Here is a 5903-nt window from a genome sequence, read left to right as displayed (position 1 = left end):
CACCTGACTAAAAATAATAAACTTTTTTTAAAAAGAAGAAACGCTATTCCTTACCTTATCTCTGACTGTACATACCGTCCTGAACACACCTGAACCTGGATGATGAAAGAAGCTAAGCAGGGCTGGCCTCATTAGTGTTGGATGGGAGATCAACTGTTCTCACCTGAGATAGGTAGGTTAGGCCGTGAGGACAGTTGACCCAAATAGCCAGGAATCAGGACTGACTCAGCCAGAGTGTAGAAGGCAATGAATGGGGAAGTGAGTGGGGTTGCCACATTGCTAAGCTGTGGGGAAAGTTTCTCTGTGGTTATGAGTGCCCATCTTTGATTCCTTTCCCAAGACATTCATTCTGTCTGGTCCCCAGTCACTAAAGTACTTAGGACACTTAACATAGTGCCCAACCTGTTGCACATATGACAGACAGTGGTCACGGCGTGTTTGGAAAGGGTTTCGATGATGGGAGTGGGAGAGGCAGGAAAGACTGGTGTTTAGGAGCTGTGAAGAGTGAAGTGGGCCTGGAGAGGTGTGTGTGCTGGGTTAATGAAGGCAAGCAGCTGAAAATGCTTTGGACAGATGGGTACTGTGGGCTTTACAGGGAAAGGGGAATGAGGAGCCACTGGAAACATTTAAGCAGGAGAATGGGCAAACCGTTTTGATGGCTGGGTGAAGGGTGTGTCTGGGGGAAGAGCACAGTGTCAAAGCTGCCACACTAACTGAAATGGAAACAGTGAGGGCTTCTTTACATGGTACCCATAGGAGGATGAGATTGGCTCAATAGTTCCAGGAGGCAGACTTCAGGGCACCTAGTGGCACATGTGATGTGGGGGGTATGAAAACCCAGGAGGGCCTCTCTTTTTTTGGCTTGGGTGATTGTGCCATCCCTTGATCGTGACGACACACTTGTGATTGGGGAGGATGGGTAGTTTGGGACATTTTGGATTTGAGGTGTTTGTTGGATTCCCAGGGGAACCAGCAATAGACAGGACTGGACCCTGAGTTGTCTGCTGACTTGTATCATTGTGAGAATCTAAGACCCAGCAAGCCTAGCCTGCCTTGGACACATGGCTGTGGTCAGCAGTTGTTACTGCTTCCTCGCATTTATCTGTACATGCAACCACACCAAGTTCACTGCTTGGAGCATGCCTAGAAACATGGGCTCAATTGCACCTGTTGGTGATTTGAGAACTTCCATGTGACAATTTAGTTTCATTGTCATGTAAGGAAAGCCCCATTAGAGCCATGGGGATGAGTTGGTGGCACCTTGCCCCAAAGGAGCTCTCACGTCGGTAAGGATGGGATTGATCCTAGGGAAGGGTCCCAACAAAGTGCCGTAGGATGAAGAAGACAGCCTCCAAATGCATCGAGAGAACCTATGAAAGAGGTGTGATTCCTGAATAGCATGAGGAGAGGATTGTGGGGTCGGTAAGATGACATCGTGAGAGGCTGACCCATGTTGGGGGGTCATGCTGTGTGTGGGCCAGATTCCTAAGGGCCTTGAGGATTGAGCCAAGAACTTTAGACTCAATACTGTGTCCGTGGGATGCCATGAAAGGTGATGTGAGGAGTGTATTGTAGAGATTGTGAGTAGTTAACATACTTAACCCCAGAGAGTGCTAAATTGTATCAATGATGCATTAAGGAATGGAAGCAAAACACTTTCACTTGACTTAAAATTGTTCTTATTTTTTGAGATAGGGTCTCTCTGTGAGCCCTGGCTAGCCTGGAACTCACTCTATAGACCAGGATGACCTCAAACCCATGAAGATCTGCCTGCCTCTTCCTCCCCAGTGCTGGTATTGAAGGGATGTATATACCATGCTCTATTCTCTTGGATTAGTTTGACCCATAATGAGCCAAAATTTGAAATCTTCACTCGTCTGTCTGTAGTTTGTAGTTGGTCTATCTATAGTCTGTCGTGTGTGTGTGTGTGTGTGTGTGTGTGTGTGTGTGTGTGTGATGTCCTTGTTTCCTGTTTGTTCTATCTCTCAATGTGCTTGTCCCTCTTTCTGTCTGGTCTCTGACTGTCCTGTGTCTATCTCTAAAAACTGACTTTGAACTATATTTTATACAATAGCAAAGACAGTATAGCATTCAGCAAAAATGAGGGATTTTTACCAAAATCTTAAACAGGGTTTTAAAAAGGAACTAATTTTACTGCTCCCAACTGACCCAGTAGAGTAAATGAAACCACACTAGAGCTAGCCACCTTTAGCTACATGTTGCTCTCAGTATTTATGGTGGTCTTCTGTCTTAAAGTTGCTTCCAATGTGTTAGCTGTTTGCAGAAAATGATCACAACAACATACGTTATTATGGGTCAAGGGCATGACCAGTACCTACCAAGAGCAAAGCTATGGATTAGCTTAGGTCGAGAAGCTGATTGCATGTGAAATCCAAGTCCTATTAAGAATGATTTACCTTGTCCTCTAAAAGGCAGGTTAACTTTTTTTTCAGAGACAGGGATTCTCTGTAGCTTTGGAGCCTGCTCTGGAACTTGTTCTGTAGACGAGGCTGGCCTTGAACTCACAGGGATTCACCTGTGTCTGCCTCCTGAGTTCTGAGATTAAAGGCATGAACCGCCACTGCCCAGCATACTTAATGCAATCTTTTTTTTTTTTAAGATTTATTATATAAACAGTGTTTGGCCTGCATGGCAGAAGAGGGCACTAAATCACATTATAGATGACTGTGAGCCACCACGTGGTTGCTGGGAATTGAACTCAGGACCTCTGGAAGAGTAGCCAGTGCTCTTAATGTCTGAGCCACCTCTTCAGCCCAGCAGGTTAAACTTAAAAAAGCCAAGTAGGACAGCAGGTTAAGTCCCCGGTCTTAAATAATCTCAAGGGATAGTACTTACGTTACTAGAGGCCTGCCAACAGTTCAGCCTTTGGAGTTCGAGATATGTTTGTACAATTGTTATCAGTTAAGATTAGACTTCCACAATCATAGCAGTAGTTAAAGAGACCTATCGAGTTGGATCTCTGCATTTGGCACTGGGCCTGAAGCTTTTACAGGCCCTTTGGACTGGCAGTTATGGGGATGAGGGAAGGAGAGTAAAGGTGGGTTAGAGCTGAGGAGACAAATGAAAACTGTGTCCAGCTCAGTCTTAATGACACACACGGCCTGGAGGAGAAGCGGGCACCTTTTGGCACATAGCCGCACTTGGTCCAGCCTGAGAACAGCTCAAGGAGGGGATCTGACTAGAACTGGACGGACCACAAACCATGGGATTCAGCATATTAGTGATGGGAGTGCTCCTGCAGGGCTGGGTGGTGCTCCCTTTGGCTTCCACATTTCTGTATATGTCCCATGGGCAAGTCTAACCAAACCCATATGAAAAGGAAATTCTGGAAAGCACAGTGTTAGCCTCGTTTGGCTATCCTGGCACAAAGCTGTTGTGAGTAAGCTAACCAGAGCTTTGCTGGGGTGATGAACCCAGTATGCGTCTGTGAAGAGAGATCAGGGCAGAGGAAACCAAGTCTGACTTCCTCTGGGGCTGACTCTCTGAGTCCTCTTTTCTCTTCCAGGCGTGTGCCAGGCTGGGCTTCTCCCCATATGTTCGATGTGGCCACCTGTGGGCCAGTGAGATGAAAGGTGGGAGCAGCCTGTGCCACTTCTCAGTGGAAGCTGTGAGAGCCCAGGCAGGCTGGTCATTGTACTCAGCTGCGTTCTGGATTGAGCTGTGGTCTTAAGTCTCAGGAGGGTGATGTGGAACAGAACCCTAGCCAAGCTTAGTAGACCCAAAGCGTGAGTGAGAAACAAACCTTTATGGTTTTTAAGCCACTGAAACATTGACGCTGTCGCCCCAGGAGAATGTAGCCTCTGCTGGTTGACAAAGATGGAGGCTAGGAGTTAAAAGTGGGACATTTTCCTGGTGAGGAGACCTCCCTGCAGCAGGCTGGTCACAGCTGCTTTCACTTCCGTGTTCCTCAGACTGTAGATGAAGGGATTTAGTGAGGGTGCCACAATCCCATAGAATAGTGTGATAATCTTATCCACGCTGGGGTCTTTGGCTTTGGGCTTCAGATACATAAAGGAGATGGTCCCATAGAAAATCACCACCACTGCAAGGTGGGCAGAGCAGGTGGAGAAGGCTTTGGTCCGGCCTGCAGCAGAGGGTACCCTAAAGATGGCAGCCAGGATGAACGTGTAAGAGAGGCATATGAGCAGGAGTGGGGCCATGGTCAGGACAGTTGTAGCCACCGTTAATATCAGTGCATTGAGGGGGATGTCCCCACAGACCAGTTTCAGCACGGCCAGGATCTCACAGAAGAAATGGTTAATGACATTATGGCCACAGAAGGGGAGGCACCAGACAAGGATGGACTGCAGCAGCGAGTTGGCAAAGCCCGTCCCCCAGCTTAGCGCTGCCATCTGCATGCAGAGCTACCGGTTCATGAGTTCTGAGTACCGAAGTGGCTGGCAGATAGCCACATACCGGTCATACGCCATCACGGCCAGAAGCAGGCACTCCGTAGCACCCAGTGCCAGGGTCATGTACATCTGCAGGGCACAGCTGGGGAAGGAGATGGTCCTTTGGATGTCCAGGAAGTTGAGCAGCATTAGAGGTATGAAGGAAGAGGTCCCGCAGATGTCTATGAGAGAGAGGTTGCTGAGAAAGAAGTACATGGGGTTGTGCAGGTGGGGGTTCAGCCCAATCAGCCCCACAAGGAGGGCATTCCCCACTAGCGTGGCGCAGTAGATGCCCAGACAAAGCACAAAGAGGATTATCTCTAGGCTGTGGTGCTCGCCGAGTCCCAGCAGGACATACTCGGTCACAGCTGTGTGGTTTGCCCATCCCATCTCCTTCCTCCTCTTGCCGCCTGGACCACAGTAGCTCTGGCTGCCTGGGACCTGCAGCAGGTCAGCCTCTCTCCAGAACTGAGTTCCACCAGCTGTAGAGCGAGAGACCTGGACTTTAGATCTGCAGCTGGTTCTCTCAGCCACAGTGCTGCCGACATAGCTGAGGGGGAGAATGTGGCACCCTCGGGCCCCCTAAACTGCTTTCTGTTCTTCACGAGTGGTGCTCATATTTGACAGGAGACTCATGTTTGATGTCTTCTTTTGGAATCTAATGTGATTTTTTTTGAGATAATGTCTCCTTATGTAACCCAGGCTGGCCTCCAACTCTCCATCCTCCTAAGTGCTAGTATTCACAGGCAAGAGCCACCACACTCTGCTTGTTCAAGGTCCTTGATAAGCTCTTTTCTAGATTACTTCATATGACAATAGCAAACGCCCATAGCATTTCAGCTTCACTCATTCCGTGGGTATTTTGGGGGTACCTACTCCAAAAGAAAGAGTGTGTGTGGGGGTCACAGCTGCCATGGTTACTGCCCAGCTCCCTGACTGAGGCGAGATGAGCTCTGGAAGGTAGGTGTCTGATGGGTTCTGTCACCTAGCATAGAATATTTGGCCCCAAGGGATGTGTCAGTCTGATTGCTGGTCACCGCTCTCTATCTAGGGTGCTGCAGGACATTAAAAGAGAAATGCAAGAGCATGCGCACCTCAGAGCTGCTGCTGGTCACGGGTTTAGCATGGCTTGTGCACCTGTGCCAAGTGCCACAAAAGCAGCAGAGGCCGCTGTGGCTTCTGCTCCACTCACCCTCTTGCTCTCAGAGACCTTGAACACACCCTTCCTCTCTCGGGGCTTTAGACCCTTGAGAGTCTCTCTGAATCTAAGACATAAAGAAATCAATCTGAACTCGGGAGAGAGTAGCTGGCTTAGTCGTCATGGGTGTGTGGTCACAGAAAGATCTCCTTCAGCTCAGCTCCTGACAGCTGTTGTCAGTCAGGGGAAAGGCCCAGACTCACCTCTCTGCCCTTTTCTTCATTACTCTCTCACCAGCAGACCAGAAGGGATGGCAGAGGCATTTGAGACTTTGTGAGAGGCTCTGCCCCAGT

The 5903-nt window shown here is 48.8% G+C and overlaps 1 pseudogene; it reads right to left on the bottom strand.

Annotated features, from left to right (window-relative positions):
• Positions 1-3851: 3851 nt before the first annotated feature.
• On the bottom strand, positions 3852-4802 carry LOC121458298 (annotated as a pseudogene).
• Positions 4803-5903: the final 1101 nt, after the last annotated feature.

This window comes from Microtus oregoni, unplaced genomic scaffold (genome assembly GCF_018167655.1).
Source record: "Microtus oregoni isolate MIOR12 unplaced genomic scaffold, Mior012 000017F_ref0000208, whole genome shotgun sequence".
NCBI lineage: Eukaryota > Metazoa > Chordata > Mammalia > Rodentia > Cricetidae > Microtus > Microtus oregoni.
Note: the sequence above shows the minus strand (reverse complement) of the source record. Positions and strands in the feature narration are given on the sequence as shown.